At 53.3% G+C, this 20,154-nt stretch overlaps 1 long non-coding RNA gene across 2 annotated transcripts; it reads left to right on the top strand.

Annotated features, from left to right (window-relative positions):
- The first annotated feature begins 7,941 nt into the window (after window positions 1–7,941).
- Window positions 7,942–14,558, top strand: LOC112816185 (uncharacterized). Of its 2 annotated transcripts, none has more exons than XR_003206133.2 (3): window positions 7,942–10,255; window positions 13,637–13,757; window positions 14,317–14,558. It is a non-coding gene; the product is annotated as an uncharacterized lncRNA (long non-coding RNA). The 2 variants fall into 2 exon arrangements; XR_003206132.2 differs by having other exon boundaries at window positions 13,634–13,757.
- Window positions 14,559–20,154: the final 5,596 nt, after the last annotated feature.

The raw sequence follows: 20,154 nt of genomic DNA, 5'->3' as shown, positions 1-20,154 counted from the left end.
CCCAGTGCCTTCAGTGACACAAGGAAGCAGCCAGAAACAGGCCTCCAAAGGTTCCTCCTTCTTCCCTGCTCCCCGGATTCATTCTGGGGGTGGGGGCGGGGTGTATCTAAATACCTGCAGCTTCCGGCCCCCCTCCTCGCTTCTCCTATAGCACTCTCAGCCTGCTCTCGCAGGCCTGCCTGGGCCCTTCTCCTCCGCTCCAGCCCGCCACCATCTCCCCAGTCCTCTGACGACGAGACATTTTATTGTCTGCATCCCATATTTTATTTAGCACTTTATAATACTCCATTTATGGCTTAACTTGGTTTTAATCTCTAAGACTAAAGCAAGATCTAGCAAGATAACTGCATTTATGTAAAGCACCCCTCCACGCCCTGGGGGATAAACGAGGAGCTTCAGGGAAGCCAGGCTGCCTGGGTAATGGTGGCTGGTGGTCCAGTATGAAAAAGTATTGAGTGCGGCGTACTGGGCACAGGCCATAGACAGCAATGGCTTTGGCTCCAGCAACCGATGACATCTCTGTGGGGATGGAAGAGAGCAGTTCAAGGGCAATGAAGGAATTAAACCTGGTGCTTGGGACGCTCTTGGGAGCAAGAGAATGTAGGAAAGGTTTAGATGGGTGCAGTAGGAGTGAGGTAGTGGGGTGAGGGGGCCAAGCAGGGAAGACCTGCTCAGGAAGGATGTGGACTTGGACTCTGGGTTGAGGGGACAGACTTAGAGGCCAGACCGTTGCCTCAAATGGGCAGGCTGCACCTTGGAACCACTGCTTTGCATATGGGACCCGAGGGCCCCATGATCAGTCCAGCCCCAGCCAGGGCAGCTCAGAGGGAGGGCTGTGGAGGGGGGCGGCTAGGGTTTGGGGCACAGGGAGGGGAAGGAAGGACGTCCCTCTCAGGGCAGAGCTGGGGACCGTGGCCAGTCTCCGGGATGGCTGGAAGCAGGGTACAGCCCAGGTGGGCCATGAATACAGGCCAAACTGAACTGCACAATGGAGGTGATAAATCATCCTTCAGATGTTCTTGCATCTTAGGGAAGGACAGACAGAGTGGGGAGCAGGGGAGAGGCACTCCGATGTGATTTTACTCTGGGCTGTGCTTGCCCTTCCTCTGCAGTAACAGCCAGCTAGAAGTGGGGTAGCAGGGGAGGCTCCTGGTGGGGTGTTGGGAGCAGGGTTCCCATCAGAGATGAGCCCGACAGACACTAGGCAGAGGGGCCTCCAGGGAGCCCTGGAGGCCAGTGGCTTTTCCCTAGGGAGCAGAGATCTCGCCTTCCTCTGACCCCCGACTGGTTTCCAGAATAGAAACCTCCTGGCTTCTCCTGAAACACTTTCTATTCTTCTGTGCACTGCTGGCTCATCCTCCTCCCTCCAACTCAGCTAATGTCCTCTCAGAAAAGCCTTCTGGGATGCCTCCTAGCTCCAATGCCCACCCCCACCCCACCGTCCCACTCCCAGGAGTGTGCTGCCACCCTGTTGGTCCTGTTTTCTTGACATTATCTGGATTGATTTTGTCCATCTCTGTTTCCTTATTGGCTTTCTCTCTCTCCTCCCTAGAGGGTAAGCTCCATGCATTCGGGGTTCTGGTCATTCTTGACTGCAGCTGTACCTTCAGCTTCTAGAATGGGGCCTGCCACAGATGGGCACTCAATGAGTATTTGTTGAATGGATGAATGGGTGGATGACGACAGATGGATGAACACCAGGTCTCTGGGGTGGGAGTCATTTCAAACCTCCCTGATGCTCATCCCAGGACCCCCTTTGGGGGAATTCCTGGCTGGGGTAGAGAATGCATTCTGGGCCTGGGCTGGTCAGTGTTTGCTCCCTGACAGAGGGCATGCTGAGAGATTTGTGAAATAGGATACAAGCGTAGTTTCATTTGAGCCTGAACCCCTGGAGGCAGGGAAAGGAAGGACCAAAAATGTGTAGTTCTATTGCCCCGGCCTAAGCATGGGGCCTGCTCTTAAGGGCCAGACAGTCCAGAGGGGGTCTCTGAGGGTCAGAGAGGGAGAAGCATGGTCCTGAGATTGTCTGATGGAGTGGGAGGTGTGGTGCTGTGCACACAGAGCCTATGGGGTGTCACAGCCCTTGGGTGACAGCAGTCAGTCCAATGAGGGGGGCAGCGGGAGGGCCTTGAGCTAGGTGCAGGAACAGGTGGGGCTACCTCCCCCGCCCCCCAGCCAAATGCAGGAGTTCTAGATGGGGACTCTAACCTGGTCCTCTTTTCAACTTTAACATAGGCAGTTCTAGTCCTGTTCTCCTTCCTAGCTAACCACACCGCCGCTGCTACCTCCAAGACCCCAGCATGGCCAATGCAATGAGAAGGAGTAGAAGGCAACTTGAGATTTCACCTTGGCTCACAGGGTCCCACCACCTCAAAGTTCAGGAAATATCAGACAGTGGGACAGGGAAGCTCACAGAGGAACTTAAGAACTTCACTGAAGTTGGGTTCTAGAATAGGTTGATGATGCCTTTTTCTCTCTTCTAAGGGGCTCCTTCCCTCTTTTTATACTTGTGAGGGAGTTTGAATCTCTTATTTTTAAGAGAGAAAATATCTGGGTTTGGAAAGAGGAGCCCCAAACTGATACCAGTCTGAGTTGGGGATATTTGGGGCTGGTCAAAACTAGTCAAAGAGCAAGGATCAGGGGGCAGATTGCCCTTCACCCCATCTATGTCCTCTTGGCCTGTCCGGCCTTGGCCAGGCCCCTCACCCCCTCATGGAAGGTCTGGAAGTGTCCTAGAGCATCCCCAAAGAGCATTCAAGGCTGAGCCTTGGGGGAACCTCTAAGGCTTGTTGTCTGGGCCCAGGAGCTGTAGAGTGAGGCATGGCTTTGGACTCTCCTCACTTGCCCACCGGGCACCAATCTGATGAGCCTCTGCAGCCTCCCCGTGCTGCTGTCCCCACAGAGCAAGGTGCCCCACTGGGCATTTCCTCTGCAGGGACCCACCGTCTTCCACATCTGCTTCCCCCATATCACCCCCAACTCCCTAGCCCACTCAGTTCCCCCTCCTTACCCCAGTCCCCCGTGTTTGTAGCAGGGCTCTTGCCACAGAAGCCCGGTCCTGCTTCCCGGGCTTGGGTCCATCCCCGTGGGTCCCCCTCTTGCTTGAGCCTCAGGGTCTCAGGTTCAGCGTCCTCCTTCCTTCACAGCTGCAACCACCTGCCCAACCTTCGTTGGCTCTTATCCCTGCCTTCAGCAGCGGCCTCGGAGGGGCGCTCTTGCCCCCTGGCCAATCACCTCCTGGTCAGGCATGGAGTCCTGTCCATTTTAAATGCTTCTCTCCCAAGAATGGCGGGGGGTGGGGGAGCGGTAACAGATCCCCTAAAAGATATTCAAGAAATCCCAGAAATGACATGAAACATTTGTCCCTGACCAAGCAGAATTGTCAATGGCTGGGAGGGCCTCATCCTCTTGGTTGGTTCTTGGTGGCCCCCACTTCACTTTCATACCTCTCTGGATTTTCTTGAGTCTCCTGGAGGTCAGCTGTGATCCAGTTTGTTCTGGGTATTGTATGTGCATTCACAGGCTGTAGGAAGTCGGGGGGAATGATGGGGGGCCACAATCAACCAGCTAAAGCAGCACAGGAAGACCCCATTGAAAGTGGGGCCACCACCCCCAGATGATGGGAGCTGAGACAGCCTGAGATCGATGGGGGGCCATGACAGATCCATGTACCAGGCCCCAGGCCCCCATCAGTCAGAGAAGACCAAGTAACACTGGTACTGGAAGAGGGGGGTTCCTGCCTAGAAACTGAAGGACTTCAAAGGAACAGTCCCCTTTGGGACTGATCCTGCCTGATAGTCTGGTTCATAAGCTAAGGGAATGGAATCCAAGCTGGGATATCCAGCTGCAAAGGTTTTTGGGAATGCCATTTTTGTAAGGATCAGATATTAGGGTTTCTGAGGTTTGACCTCACTGCTGTTCTGGTTTCTGGGGAGTACATAAACTTAGGAGGTTAGAGTAAATAAAGTTAAGCAGATGGAGGGCTAAGGGTTAGCCTCAAATAGCCACGAAAGCAGAAAGCTGTGTGTGTGGCATTTGGGATCCTGACAGTGGGGAAGGTGCAGGAATGACGGTGGAGCTTTGAGATGCCCTTTACTAGCAGGAAGGGGCAGCTGAGAGAGTGGGAGAATTGCTTCCTAAGAGTCTGGGTTGGAACCAGGAAGTGCTTTAGGCCTAAAGCACTGTCCCTGGTTGAAGAGCTTGGAGGTACAGAGGAGCTGGTGACAGGGCTGTCCATGGGGCCAGGCCCCTCAGGACGGTGGCCTGGCCTTGAACTTGGTCTGGATGGCAGAAGACTCTTCGTCTATAGGGCACTTGCATTCTACCAGCCTCAACTTTTCAGGGAGAAAATATATGCAAGAACAGGGACGGGGGGTGGTTTGGGGATGGGATGGGACTTTGGGCTCTTAATGGACTAGAGTGACATCAACTCCCATGGTGGACTGGCTAGTTTCCATGCCAAAAAAAAGCCATCCAGGAACAAGGGAGCAAACCCAGGAATAAAGCCCAGATAGAGAAGTGGCCCAGCATTACAGCTGAAGTTGGCATATGGGAGCATTCCAATAGGTTCTAGAAAGAACAAAAGAGGCAGTGGAAATAATCACCGGTGTCTGGTTCTATCGCAGTACGTGAGCTACAACCCTAGGAGTTAGCAAACTAGGTTTTAGTTCTGAAAGAAGGGTGTCTAACTCTCCGATCATCTTCAGTAGTATGTTGAGGGCCAGGCTAAGTGAACTGGACTACGGAATTTTTACTTAAGTGAGGTCCAGATAGAAAAGGAAGGGGCAAAGCAGATCCCGCCTGCCCAGGTGATTCTGGGAAGGAGAAGCGAGAAAGAGAAACCCCTCTCCCAGGATTCAGCCCCAGAGCATCTGGAGGAGAGCATTACTAACAGAGTACGGCCAAAACAAGGGGCAAGTGTCCCACAGACACCTTTCATGGGACACCTTTCATTGGCAGACTGAGGGGTCACTGAGTCTGAGTTTTCTTGAACTGCCCTGGTTCCCATGTGCTTTAGGAAAGACCCAGAAGTGGCTGGCTATTCTGTTGGAGGTACCTGGCATCAGGGTCACTCCAGCGCCAATACTGTGCTGGACCATGTGGAGGCGGCAGCTGGCCCAGAGCGCTGGCAGGAACACTGCTCGGGCCACAGAAGGAGCCATGTCCCTGCCCCCTGGCCGAGCAAAGAGCCCCACCCTGAAGACCGGAGCAGGCCCCATGTGGGGCCTCGGAGAGATGCTCCGTTATTGAATGGGACTGAACTTTGAACCAGATTGAGCATTTGGGCAGGCTTTTTTTTTTTTAAGCTATACACCAAATAAAAGAAATGTCATTTTCTCTGCCCAACTGTCATGTTGGTTAAATGTCGCAGCCCTGCCCCATCAGCCACCGTGTTGTCAAGGGAGGTGGCCCTTCTGCCGTCAGGAGGGCTCCTTGGCTCCCAGCATCCCTGGTCCTTTCCAAGGTGTTCACTGGGTCATTAGCGCTGAGAGCCAGAGAGCAAGGTGCTGATAATGACTGATCCCACATGTGGCCTTGGGCTGAGCATCCTGTGCCTACAAGACCATTCTGGGCCCAAAGTCTATGACAGAGGAGCCAAATACACACAGCTGCGCTTGGATCCCAGACAGGTGGGCCTGGCCGCCCCTATCCGCACCGCCAGTCTCGAGGTCCGGATGATCCCTGGAGGCTGGGTCAGCGGAGTGCCTCCTTGGGGTCTCCTAATCCACCCTCCAGGAACAGGGGACAGGCCTGCAGGGCCGGGGGTTTCTGGCAGCCACAACCAAGGTAGATAGGGGAGCCAGACAAACCAGAGTTTGAGATCAGGCAGTATATAGTGTATAGTATATAGTATATAGTGGCCTTTCCTCCAGGGGGGCAAGGAGGACTAAGGGACCTCAGCTCAGACCGAGGCTTAAAACACAGTATCATAAAAGCTTGTAAGCCTGGGAATGTCTTGACCGGGCTCGTGGGCCAGGAGTGTGTCTGGAGCAGGGTCTCTTTGGCTAGGGGTGAGGGCACGGTGGCAGGGAAAGGAGGTACCTTCAGGTCCCCAGGGGGCAGCCAGGACATCTGAGGAGCGGAGGAGGAGTCTCCCCCAGGATCTTGGCCAGTGGCCCAGGCATAGTGCCCACATCCACTGGGAGAGGAAGTGTGGAAGTTGGCAAGCTGGGATGGGGGCCCAGGCTATCGGGACCTTGTCTATCTTTCTGCCAACCTTAGCGTGTCCCCTCTACCCTCATGCCCACCAAATGCTAATGCTCCTCTGGGCACCAGGTCCAGAGGAAAGGGACAGAAGCCCTGATGGGGTAGACTGGGCCCTTTGGGGCCTATCCCCTTGGCTTATGTCTCATCAGCCAGAACCACCTCCCATGCCATCTCTACATGCAGTCACTGAGGATGGCCAGGCAAGAAGAAGGGCCTTGGGGTGCAGGCCAGCCCCCCAGTGAACTGCATCCTGGCATCTCCTCCCTATCTCCTCCTCCATCCCGCCAGAGGCCCTCATGCTGGGGGCAGAGTCCTGGCTTCCCCGGCCTTCCTGCTGGGTCCTGAAGAGTGGATTAGGATTTTATGGCAGTTCGGCAGAAAACAGGTGGATATGGCCTTTGGCACCACCGAGTGGGCGGGGGTGCAATGGGTGTAGGTTGGGGACAGCGCGGCAGGTTGGAAAACACATAGAAGAGGCATGACTCCCAGTCTAGACAAGGCAACGGGCAGGAGAGCTTCCAGGAGGTGGCGCTGTCCTGGCTGAAGCCTAAAGGACGGAAAGGAGCAAGTAAGTGGGTCAAAATGCCACAGATAAGGAACAGTCAGGAAGTGAGCCGGAGGGTCGGGGAAGAGCCATGGCTGGAGAAACAGCAGGCCCAGGACACACAGGGCCACGCCACGAGGACTGAGCAGAGAGGGGACCCCGGGCGGGCTGGAGAGAGGTCTCGGCCCGCCAGTGGCACAGGCCAGGCTGGGGACCAGCGCCAGTTAGGAGACAATGGCAGTTAAGCAGGCGGGGATGACAGGGGCCAATGCTCACCGAGTGACAGAGATGGAGAGAGACTGCAGAGACCATACAAGGCTTAAAGTCCCACAAAGGGGTAGACGCAGTCTGGACAGAGTGGCTCCTAGCCTGGGGAGGCCAGGCGTGTGGTGGTGGCCTTCAGGGAGGGAGGGGATGCAAGGGAGGAGCGACTGTAGGCAGAAGAGGCCACAAGCGGTTGGAGAAGCCGGGTTCAAGCACGTGGGGGAAGAGATGGAAATGTGGGTATGTGGTCTAGGAGCTCCGCTGAGTTGTGGCTTGGGACCCGCTGCTGCCCCCTGGCCGAGGCCAGCAGCCGGGACGAAACCTTCCCACCACTGTCCACCAGGGAGACAAGTAAAGGACGAGGGATGTACAAGTGGGTCTTTGCTTTCCTTTGGGCCACCGTCCAGTGCAGGCAGCCAGCCTTGGGTGGGCACCTGGGAGAGTTCCCAGGGATCTCCCTCCCCCGCTCCCACCCATCCCATCCCACTCTCTTGACCCCAGCCTCCCTCCTGCTCCCGGCACCCCCAGGGGCCCAGCTCCCCTGTAGAGAGACTCAGATTACAAGATTCTGAGGGTAGCAGGGGGGGCAGCACCTTTGGGCCTTTCAGACTGTTCCTAAAGGATGCAGAAGGGGCGCAACCCTGCCTCCATCAGAATGGGCTTTGGTGCAGACCACACCCTCCCATGCAGGGACCTGTCACAGACGCCTTCCCCTCTAGGGTGAGAGTGGGATCAGTTCTCCTGTTAGGGGTTCAGGGGAATCCAGAGAATTCTCATCTGGAGGCAGTGATCGGGGCTTCCGTCAGCAGATGTGCCGCTGTGAGGCCGCCTGGGAAGTTCCATCTTCCAGAAAATGAAGAGTCTTCGAGCGTTTGGGGGGCACAGTAGGGTTTCTGGCATCCAGCCCCAGTGTCCCAGATGCCAAGTGGGGAGAAGGGTGTGGTCAGCCAGCCCGGACCCAGAGGGTGGCTGAACGCTGCTTCTGGCTCAGCAGCGCCTGGTGGCCTGTCCCGAGAGCTACGGGGCATCCTTCATAAATCCCCTTATGTCTTGAACCACCCCAAGGGGCTTTGGTGAAGAACCCCACACAAGAACAGCAGTGGGGGGAGGAAGAACCCCGGCTGGCCCCCCAGAGGAGGGGGCTTGACGAGGTGAGCCAGGCATAGGCAGAGACAGGAAAGGAGCCCAGGATGGCAAACAGGGTGCTGGGTCAAAGCTGGAAGACTTGAGGGGCCCCGGGAGGGGCGGGGCTGTTTTAAGTAGAATCAGGATGAGAATAGTCATTCACTCATTCATTCATTCACTCATTCATTTATTGAACAAATATTTTCGGGCCAAAACCACGTGGCTGAGGCCTCGGGAATACATCTATGAACAAGACAGACAAGCACCCACCTTTCTGGAGCTGATGTTCCAGCCGAAAGGGTGGGGGAACAAAACGAATGCCAACCAAAGGAAGTCTGAGGGCTGTGGGTGGGGGGCAGGACATGGACCCAAGAGCGGTATAAGCCAGCCGGACTGGCCTGGGAGCGGCGTGGGGAGCAGTCCCTCGGCACCGTGGGGTCCTTGGGAGGCCCCAGAAGAGCCCCTGCACCTAAGGCCCTGTGTGTTATGATGGCAAAGACAAGAAAAATGCTTAGCATTTATTTAGTGCCTACTATATGCCCTCTCTTCACTGGTTGGCAGCAACAGCCCATTTCCACCCCCATTTCCCCAGCCCACCAAGTTCCCGGCCACTCCCAAGTAAGATGGCTTGGTGGGTTCAAGGGACAGCCACTGAACGTGCTCTTTGCCCCGAGAAAAATCCTGTCTTGTGTGAGGCCCAGGAACAGAGGCACAGCCCTGGGGGCCTCCCCTTTCAGACAGCCTCCCCTTTTGGACTGCCTCCCCCTTCAGACTGCCTCCCTCTTCTGACTGCCTTCTGAGCTCTGAGTGGTGGGAGAAGGTGGAGGTTTCATTTACCAGGGAGGTGGGGGTGGGGGAAGATCAGTGGGAGCCCAAGGGAGCCTGGGTGAAGTTATACTGAAATACGGGAGAGACTGAGCCTGAGTCAGGGGTGGGGCAGGGGGAGGTGTGACACAGCTCACGGGGAGACAGCCCCAGGGTCGGCAGGGCTGTATGCTACCCTACCTTCTGGGGTTGCCCTCCATGACACGTCTCCCTTGGGTTTCATGGCAAGGTCGCTTAGCCCCTAAGCTGGACATCCCAGCAGGTGACTCAGCAATGAATGAATGGCAGCCCCATGCTTGGCAGCTCAGGGCCTCAAGCAAATACCTAACCTCTCTGAGCCTCAGCAACCTCTCCTGTAAAATGGGGCAGCATGTGTCTCATAGGATCTCTGAGAGGAAAAAACATGTGATGAAGCATTTCCGATTCTAAGAAAGTTGCCTGACACACGGCAAGTGCTCTCCACCCCAGCTCCGCACTCAGCCCACGCTCCTAGTCCCACCAAACTGCCAACCTCTCTCCAAATGCGCCCTGCCCCTTTGTGGCCTCTGCTTTGTGTTCGTCTCAGTTCTGTGGATCTGAACCGCCCGGGCACTAGCTTTGTGTCGCCCTGCCAGTCCCCTCTTCTCCATCGAAGGATCTCCTCCCTGCTCACCGTCGGGACAGCCCTGGGGCCTCCGCTGTGCACACCTGTGCCGTGGAAGCAAGTTCTCCAGCTCCACGGAGGACCAGGTGAGAATGCCGAGTCCCAGCTCTAGAAGCGGGGAGTGTCTCGATGGCCGAGGAAGGAGGCCAAAGTCGGCCCTGGTCCTCCAGGCTCCTGCAGTCTGCCCCGCTTCTGAGCATCGCCGAAGGGACTGTGGGGCGTGGCAGCTGGTAGCGGCTGTCCAGGATCAGGAACCCTCCCCCCGTCACCGGCCCTGACCATCCTGTCAGGCAGCGCCATAGTCCCTGTGTGACAGACTGCTCTTGCCCCTGCACATCCAGCCCTGCGATTCTGATAAAACCCTGCCGTGAAGGGGAAATGAAGTGGTTGCACAATCCCACAGCCCTCCTTGGCAGCCATGTCCTGTGAATGGACATGCCAACAATGGACACGTGTGGATTTCCGGAAGCACCTCAAGGGGACCAGCATGGTCCTTTTCCTGGCCCTTCCTGCTGCCCCTCCTTGCAAGGCAGACAAGTGATGGCTGCCATCTCCGACCACGAGACGGGGGCCACGTCGTGAGGATGAAAGAGCCGACGGTTAACCATGGCACCACCAAGACGCAGCCCTGGATTGCCCATGTTAAGGTGAGAGAGAAACATCTGTCCTCTCTGCCCCCCATCATTTTCGGGCGGGCAAACCTGAGCCCGATACGTACAACTGTAATTCCTCCCACCCCCTCTCCCTGCCTTTCCCTTTCTCTCCACCAACACTGATGAAGCATCTACCGCGTGCAGAGCAAAGGAGGAATGTGGAAGCTTCGAGAAGCGATTTAGAAAGGGTAGGATGCCAAGAAACAAGACAATGGAGGCGGCACAGAAAGAGGAGGACAGAGCCCGGGGGGATTTGTCAGTGCAGGGCGGTGGGAAGAACCTTCTGGAAGAGCAGGGGCAGCAGGAACTTCCTACCCACCCATGCCCACCCCAGTCCTCCCCCGAAAGGCCCAGTGCACTCCCTCACCTCCCCACTGGCCAGTGAAGGCCAGTGCCCCTTCCTGATGAGGCGGTAGGTGTGTGTCGGGGGTGCTAGTCTGGTGAGAGGGGTGTTGAGTGAGGGCCTGAGGCTGGGGACAGGGAGGGAGTGTCTCCTCAGACCTACACATCTTTCCCAAATCAAGACAACGGGTCTAGAGTTGAGCACAGAGATCCCACCTCATTCCCGAGGCCCCCATACTATCCACATGGCTTGCTTCTTAGAAGTGGGCTTCTACTGGGTCCCTGCCGAACTCAGTTCTGGAAACATATACCCGTCCTACTGCGTATGCTATACGTACATGGGGCCTAGTGCTAAGAAGCCGCTACACCACAGCCTCCTCCCAGCCCCGAAGCCCGTCCTCTAACTGCCCTGACAGGCTGCCCCAGGATGGTGGTACGCTGGTACGTGGTTAACCACCGGGTCTCTGAGGGAAAAAACGCCCCTGTTCTGTAGTCTTTGCAGACTTCTGTGGTCTGAATCCTCCACTATGGCAATGTCTGAGCTATAAACATGAAGTGCCAGAAGGCGGAAGGGGGACGGCCCTCCACAGGCCCGAAGGACTGGCTTCTCCTCACCTACCGCGGTGTCCTGGGCCTGAGCCCACAGGTTGACTGGCCTGGGTTTGGGCCTCTGAGCCTTCCCACCGGCCTGAACCTTGTCCCTGGTGGGTTGGCCTCTGCCGATGGGTAGAGAAGAACCAGGGGACAGTCGGCCACTAGAGCACCCTCTTAAGGTGCTCACTTTCCTTGACTTCAGCCCCTGCCCTCCCCCCCCCCCCCCCCCCCCCCTCCTGCATCCCTTCCAGGCCTTTCCTTCTCTTCCATGGCTTTTCCTCACCTTCAAACTCTCCTCCCCCTTGTCAGAAGGGACCATTCCCCAGCATTTGGAGCCTGGGCCTCCTCCCAGCCCTGAAGCCCATTCTCTAACCGCCCCCCCCCCCCCCCCCGGCTCGCAGGCCCCCACCCTCTCAGTCCCACCGCCTGGTTGCCAACCCCCTGCCTGTCCCAGAGGAGGCCTCCTGGCTGCCAACCCCCTGCCTGTCCCAGAGAAGGCCTCCGTAGACACTCGCTGCTCCAGGAAAGCTGCGGTTCTGTCAGCTCTCTGCCGGCTGCCACAAACTGCTGTCTTCGAGAAAGGGTGGATCGTCCCCCTCAGCCTCCCTGCCTGGCTCTCGGATCCCAGGCCCAAGCCTTCTGGCATGATCTGCTCCACCTCCAGGCAGCTCAGAGCCAGGCCCCCATCTGCCCTGGCAGCCTGGGGCACTGAGGCTTTATGGCCCTAGGGTAGGACACGGATCTGGGCCCCAGCCCCCAGGCACCAAGGTGCCAACCCTGCAGGGGAGCTGCTTAACGACCTTGTGAGCAGTAATTACACCCCAGGGCCCGCTCTTAATAACCACGTATTCTCCCTGTCAATGTGCCTTAATTGAAAATGAGTAGGCGATACAAGTTGCTGTGAAGTTGGCTGGCAAGCCCTTAACGTGATATTAATTGTAGTAATTAGTAGTCACTTTGTGTTGGAGTCATCTATAAATAGGGGGTCCATTAGTTTAGCAAAAGAGCGTGATTTAAAATGCAAATAAAAGCCCAATTAGACAGATAAATCACTCGTCTTTCCCAGCAAATTATCATCCTGGGGAGGGGGGGCAGCCGCCATTCAGGATGCAACGGTGAGTTCAGGGGGCTCTGGATTCTTACACCATGTGAGTAGCCCATCTGGGACACTGTCCCTTTAAACAAGTTTGCTCAGGCTCCTTCAGGAGGCTGTCACTTTTGGGGCTTCCTACAGACTCTTTATAGGCAGGACTCTTGGCCAGGCTCCCAAGTAGCTCCTCCCCCCACCTGCTGATTGGTTTCATCTGTGACACAGGAGTACTTTTTAAAGGCACAGTAGCAGAGCGCGCCTCTAGGCCCTGGGAGAATGCTCTGGGGTGTGGGAGGGGTCCCATCTTTAAATGCAGCTCTTCACAGTCCAGAGGGAACCCACAGATGCCATGTGTTATTCTGTGACCCTAAAGAGTTTAAAAATCAGACCCACAACATTGTTCTGGGGGTAGACAACTTACTCTCCACTTCCTACTCCCTTCCACAAAAACACTTAAGGAGGTTACAGGAATATCACACACACACACACACACACACACACACACGCACGCACGCACACAGTATTTCTCACAGGCTTTGGGTGAACATTGGAGATGGAAACGACTGGACATAGAAGGGGCCAGCTGGGGAGGTATTAAGGCCAGAGGGACGACTGATCGTCTAGTTCAGCCTTCATTTGATCAGAGCTTCACAAGTTCTCAACACCTCCTCCCAGGCCTGTGTCTCCAGTCTCACAACTAGGGAGGTGGTGAGATGCGTCTGGACACACGGGTCCTTCCCATCTAGGTCAGTGCAGCTTCCAGAGCCCTGGTGTTCAGAGCCCAGATCCGAGTTCTTCCCACCCCCACATCTGCCTGCCATCAACCCCTCCAAGAGCCCATCACTCCCTCATGGAAAATCAAGGCTGACTCTTCCACGGTGTCTGCATTTTAATGAGTCAAAGCCAGGAGATGAGGCATCCAGGCCCAAGCCCAGGTGAGAATAGTCCATCCCAAGAGGGCTTTCCATCACTGTCCAAGAAATGAGGGGGGTGAAAGCAGTTTGAGAGTATGATCCTTTATTTTATCTATCATCCTTTCTCTTATGACACAATGCTTGCCACAGGCAGTAGTCCTTGTGATTTTTAATGTCCTATTTGACGGCATAAAATGTTAGCAACCCTATGTGGATTCCAAAGACATTTCAGAAAATTTTGCCAGGTATAAAATCCAATTGTCTGGTTGCCGCTGAGCTAAAAGACTGAATAGGGACTTGAGGCCAGATGAGTCAGCTGTGGGGGGGGGGCAGGGAGAGAGGGAGAGAGAGAGAGAATGTGTGTGTGTGGTGGGGTGGGGGGCAGTGAAATAGGGATGTGTATCAGCGAAGATTTCCCTCTCTCTGAAATAGCAGAAGAAGACGGCTACATCACGGATAAGGAACTGGAAGGAGGTCCAGGCGCTGTCCATCCCATCTCCCTTTATTACAGGATATTGAGCCCCAGGGAAGGAAAACGACTGGGCCAAGCCACATGGTGAGTTAGTGGTCTAGACTCTGGCCAGTGCACACCTCCCACCTTTCCCGCCAGCCCCTTGTCCCTGTGTGGGCCCCTAAAGCCAGCTTGAGAGTAGATGTCATAGGAAATGCAGGGTCTGGTTTGGTTGGCTGTTGAAGCTCTAGTTCTTCTGCAGAGGGGACCATTTGTTGACTCCCAGAAAATAGAAGACAGCCCTGCTGACAATCAGACCCAGGAGTTCCCGGACGAACGAAGACCATGTTCAGAAGAACACACAGACAAGGCCACTCGGGCCAGCCACTTTGAGTGATGGTGCTTCTCCACTAGTGACAGCTCTAGTCCCACTGAATCCTCCCACCTCTTAGATATAAATGAAGATCCCTACCACTGCATCAGCCCACTGCTTGGCAGCACCCACCCCCAGCCTGCCTCTGCTTTCCCAACATCTCCTCAAATCACTCAGCACCAACCTGAGGACTCTCTCAGAAACTTCCTTTTGAGATTCTCTGGAGTTCCCGTAGGGTGTCTTCTCCTTTGCCTGCAGCAAGCTAAATAAACCTAACTTTTTAAATTACAGGTGTGTTCCTGGTGGCATTTGGTGGCTGGGCTTTGAACATCCAACAGATAATGTGAACAGGCAGTGTTCCAGGTAATGTGACGAAAAGCAACAGAATTCACAACTGTGTGGTGATAGACAGTTAACTAGACTTACTGTGGAGAGCATTTTGTAATGTATAACAATATCGAGTCACTATGATTTACACCTGAAGCTAGTAGGATATTGTATGTCAATTAGTCTTCAATTAAAAAAAAAAGAATTCACAACAGTGTGGCGCCAGCTTAAGGACAGATATATAATGTGATCCATGGAATGGAACTGAGAGTCCAGAAATAAAATCATGTGTTAGTGGTCAACTGATTTTCAACAAGGGGGCCCAGACCATCCAAAGGGAAAAGAGTCTTTTTTAACAAATAATTCTGGGGAAACTGGATGGCCACATGCCCAAGAATAAAGTTGGATGCTTAACCTTACACCATACATAAAACTAACTCAAAAAGGTTCTAAGACTTAACTATAAGAACTAAAATTATAGGGGCACCTGGGTGGCTCAGTGGGTTAAGCGTCTGCCTTCGGCTCAGATCATGATCCCGGGATCCTGGGATGGAGCCTCAAGTCGAGCTCCCTGCCTAGCGGGGAGTTTGCTTCTCCCTCTGCCCCTCCTCCCTGCTCATGTTCTCTCTCTCCCTCCCTCCCTCCCTCTCTCAAATCTTAAAAAAAAAGAAAAAATTATAAAATTCTTGAAAGAAAAGATAGGGATAAATCTTTATACCCTCAGATTTGGCAACACATTCTTAGATATGCCACCAAAAGCACAAGTGACAAAAAGGTAAATTAGATGAAAATTAAAACCTTGTGTGCTTCAGAGGACGCTATCAAAGAAGTGAAAAGACAACCTAAAGAATAGAAAATATTTGCAAATCAGCTATCTGATAAGGGACTTACATCTAGAATAAAGAACTCTTACGACTCAATAGTAAAAAGAAAAATAACCTGATTTTTAAATGGGCAAAAGATCTGAATAGATATTGCCCCAAGGGAGAGCTACAAATGGCCAATACACACAGGAAAAGATGCTTGACACCCTTAGTCATAAGAGAATGCAAATGAAAGCCATGAGAGAGGGGGCACCTAGATGGTGCATCAGTTAAATGCCTGACTTTTTGGTTTCTGCTCCAGTTGTGATCTCAGGTTCACGATCTCAGGGCCATGAGATCGAGCCCCACCCACATCAGGCTCCGTGCTCAGCGAGGTGTCTGCTTGTGTTTCTCTCTCGCTCTCTGCCCTTCCCCCCTCGCGCACACACACATGAGCATTCGCTCTCAAGTAAATCTTTAAAAAAACCACCATGAGCTAGCACTTGACACTAGGATGACCATGGTCGAAGAGTCAGATAAATTTTGGGGAGAATATGGCGAGATCTGAATCCTCAAACCCTCTGGTGGGCATGGAAATGGTTCAGCCCCATGGGAAAGTAGTCTGGCATAAGAAGTTAAACGTAAGAGTTGTCATATGACCTGGCCATTCCACCCCTAGTTATATATCCAAGAGAAATGAAAATATATGTCCACACAAAAACATATATGTAAATATTTATGTAGCATTATTCATAACGGCCAAAAGGTGGGAACAACCCAACCAGCTGATGAATGACTGGATAAACAAAATGTGATGTATCCGTACAATGGCATATTATTCAGCCATAAAAGGAATGAAGGGCTGTTCTATACTGTTACATGGATGAACCTTGAAAACATGCTAATAAGCAAAGGAGCTCAACCACTAAAGACTGCATATTATGTCATTCCATTTATATAAAATGTCCAGAATTGGCAAATCTCTAAAGACAAAGTAGATTAGTGGTTGCTTAGGTGGAGGGATGGGGGGAGCGGGCAGTGAGTGATAGCTAATGGGTATGGCCTTCTTTTTGAGGTGAGGAAAACATTCTAAAATTGACTCCACAGTCAATGGAGTCTATGATAGTTGTACTTACCTGTGAATATACCAATTCATTATACTACTGGATTGTATACTTTAACTGGGTGAATATATGGTATGTAAATTATATCTCAATAAAACTGCTTGAAAGAAAATAGACCCAGGCCCTTCCCCATGGAGTCTCCCTCCTCGAGAAGGTCTGCCTGAGGCCAATCACCTCACAAAGGTATGGTTTCCCCTGACACAAGGGTTGTCATGGAAAAGCAAGTGACCCTGAGACTAGGCGAGGAGCACTACATTTAACGGGGACCAGGTGTCCTGCTCTGGGGAAGCGACTCTTTAAAATATCTTTTTTATTTGACAGCTTTAATGAGTTATATTTTATATATCCTAAAATTCACTCTTTTCAAAGGGACAATTCAATGTTTAGTAAATTCACTATGCTGTGCATCCATCTTTATAATCCAGTTTTAGATCATTTTCATCACCCAGTAAGTCTTTAAATGCATACACAGTTCATAGCGTTCCTGGCAACCACTAATCTGCTTTCTGTTCCTGTAGAGAGGCCTTCCATGGAAATTTCAGATAAATGGAATCCTATGATATGTGATGTTGTTCGTCTGGCTTCCTTCAACTAAGCAGGCTGTGAAGGCCCATGTTCCAGCATGTGGCAGTGCTTCACGCCTTTTCACTGCTGACTAGCACTCAGCTGTACAGGTAGACCACATTTTGTTCATCCATTCACCAGGTGATGGACAACTAGGTTGCTTCTGATTTTTGGCTTTTATGAACAAAGCTGCTCTGAACATTTCACAGTGAGCCTTGGCGTGGATGGGTGATTTTTTCATTTCTCTTGGATAAATTCCTAGGAGTGGAATTGCTGGGTCCCCTGGTGAATGTAACTTTTTAAAAAATGGCCACAACTGTTTTCTGAAGCCTCAGCACCTTACGTTCTGTGGAGAAGTGGCATTTAAGCTGAACCTAACAGATGACAAGGTGCCCGCCCTGCAGTGAGTGGGGGAGCATTCCCGGCACGGCAGACCGGGCCTGGCAGCCCATGTGAAGGCCCTGGGGCCCAGGACAGTGACAACCCACCAGATAGAGGAGCCGGATCACTCGGAGGACCTGGGTAAGATTTTGTGTACTGAGCCACCTGCGAGAGTAAGAAAATGAGCCTGTCAGAGAGAATGAGCTTAGAGCAGGCAGGCAGAGGAGGGACAGGTCCTGATGTGGCCTCGGTGATCTTGAGAAGGTAATAGGAGCCCAGTGGAGGCAGAGGGAGAGGAGGTCGAGAGGGTGGAGGGGCTGCCTGGTGACTGGATTGGGGGGTATGAGATGGAGTCCAGTTGTCTCCAGGTGTCTGACTTGGGCTGAACACACAGGGGAAGACTGAAGCCTGGGGACTGCAGGCTTGGAGTATGAAGAGGCGGGGAGGGAGTGAGGTGTTCTTTTTTGGACACACTGGGTGTGAGGTGTCTGTGGAGAGCGCCCACTGGAGGCCTGGCTGATTTCCAGAAGAGAGGATCCTGCTTCTGGGAGACGCGGAGTGTGGACGCGGGTGTCCTCAGGAGTGGGCCCCTTAGGCTCTTTGCCACCAACACATCTTGGGGCCTCAGACCTCCGAAGGGCCTGGTCTCCTTCCTCATCCATGTTGTTCCAAGCATGGGAAAAACTATTCCCTGATTCCCCGCCTCCCTGGAGGGTCCCAGCCGTGGCTTTCGACAAGCCCCTGAAGGTTTGGGAATAATTCTATCACGTGACCACACGAAAGGGCCTCTTCTGCGGCCAGCTCCCTGCATTACTTCTGGCCTTGCCCTCTGCTTCCTTCCAAGTGGCCACAGGCCTCCTACCCCCACCTCTCCAAACCTGGGGGTCTGGGCCAAATTGAGCCCTGTACCCAGAAAACAAGGGTTCCCCTTACCACAGAGTCTGCTGGTGTCCCCAGTATCCACTCTCCTCTATGAGCTCCCTTTTAAGATTTTATTTATTTGAGAGAGAAAGAGTGAGAGCCAGCAAGACCAAGAGCACAACGGAGGGTGGGGGTGACTCCCAGTGAAGATGCAGGGCTCAGTCCCAGGACCCTGGGACCATGACCTGAGCCAAAGGCAGATGCTTAACCAACTGAGCCACCCAGACGCCCCTCCTTTATGAGCTCCTGATTGAGCTAGGCATATACCCATCCAGCATAATCTTACTTACCATTGGATATGGTCATGTGATTAAGTCTGGCTAATGGGGTGTAAGTAAGTGTCATTTCCAAGCAGTGTCTACACAGGGAGGAGGTGTGGCCTTCATCGTCCCTCCTCCCTGACAGTTGGAAAGCAGATATAATATCTGGAGCTCCAGCAGTGACCCTGGATCACGAGGCAGGGTGACCTCGGGAATGGAAGCCACACCCAATGGAGCAAAAAGTCTGGCATACCCTACATGGCCCAAATCCAGGTGGCACCCTTTCCACTGTATTCTATGGCAAATAGAAATGTGAAGGGCATCCCTGGAGTTTGCAAAGCAGTGGCGCTGGAACCTGGGCCCCTGATGCCAGCATGCCACATCAGCCTCAACTGCTAAGGGTTCTGCACCCAATTTCAACACAACGGGTGTGGTTTCCCCACCTCACCGAGCAATTCTCCAACACACCAGCGGGGTGGCCTATGCAGCTCAATTCTGACACGGTCTACCTGGAGATATCATCAGATTCCACAGGTTAAGGGCTCAGTGCCACAAGACTGCTCCCACTTCAGATGCCAGTCACAAGTCTGGGCTGTCACCTGTCCTTCCCCAACAAATCAGAGGTTCCCATGAGCACCTCCTTGGGTTTTATTAAGTTGCTAATGCAGCTCACAGAACTCAGAGAAACACTTACTTACTATATTACCAGTTTATTATAAAAGGATACAACTCAGGAACCAGCACATGGAAGAGATGCATAGGGCAAACCATGGGAAGACGGCTTGGAGATGCCATACCCTCCAAGGGTGCCATTCTCCCAGAATCTCCACATGGCCAGCAACCCGGAAACCCTCTGAACCCCATCTTTTTTTTGTGGAGGCTTCATTACCTAGGTATGATTGATTAAATCATTGGCCATTGGTGATTGAACTCAATCTCCAGCCCTTTTCTCCCCAGAGGTCTCAATCACAGGGTGGGTTCTCCTGGCCACCAGCCCCCATCCTAGGTGGGGGTCCAAAATTCACCTCATTAACATAACAAAAGACACCGTCAGGAGCTCTGTGCCAGGCACAGTGGACAAAGACAAAATATATACTTTTTATCGTAAATCAGATTATCACAACTGCCTACCTCTGGACATTGTATAAGCAAGAAACATACTTCCATTACAAGCAACTGCCATTTGAGAATTTTCTGCTATCTGCAGTGGGATCTACTCCTAACACCCTTGGTCTAAGACCCAATCCCATGTCCCCCTTTCCTTTGCCCGGATCCCCTGCACCCAGGATGAGTGACTGTCTGCTCCCTTCAGAAGAAAGGTCACCCTACCCTGACGGTGGCCCCACAAGACGACCCACAGAAGCGCCACAGTGGGGACTCCCCGAAGTCCAGGCTCTTCTGCCTTAGGTCTCATCCACACTCATCTTGGCTTTGATTATCTATTGCCAATCATTCCAAAGAGTGGCTTCACACACGATTTCTCTCTCACGGGCTTTCTGGGCTTGCCACGCATTTCTAGCTTGGGGTCCCCTGTGAGGTTGCAGTCAGGTGACGGCTGGGGCCAGAGCCATCTGAAGGCTCGAGGTTCAAGATGAGTTCCTCACCCCACTGGCAGGTGGCGTGGGCTGGGGCTGTGGGTTCCTCACAGCATGGAGGCCGGATTCCAAGGACTGTCCCAGCAGTAAGGCTTGTAATGCCCCAGTCTCCAAAGCCGCGCAGCATCCCCTCTGCCATGTGACCAAGGTTGAA

Source organism: Callorhinus ursinus, unplaced genomic scaffold (genome assembly GCF_003265705.2).
Source record: "Callorhinus ursinus isolate GAN/ISIS: 27379988/994484 unplaced genomic scaffold, GSC_fseal_2.0 scaffold59, whole genome shotgun sequence".
NCBI classification, from domain to species: Eukaryota; Metazoa; Chordata; class Mammalia; order Carnivora; family Otariidae; genus Callorhinus; species Callorhinus ursinus.
This window is presented reverse-complemented; position numbering and strand designations above follow the sequence as displayed.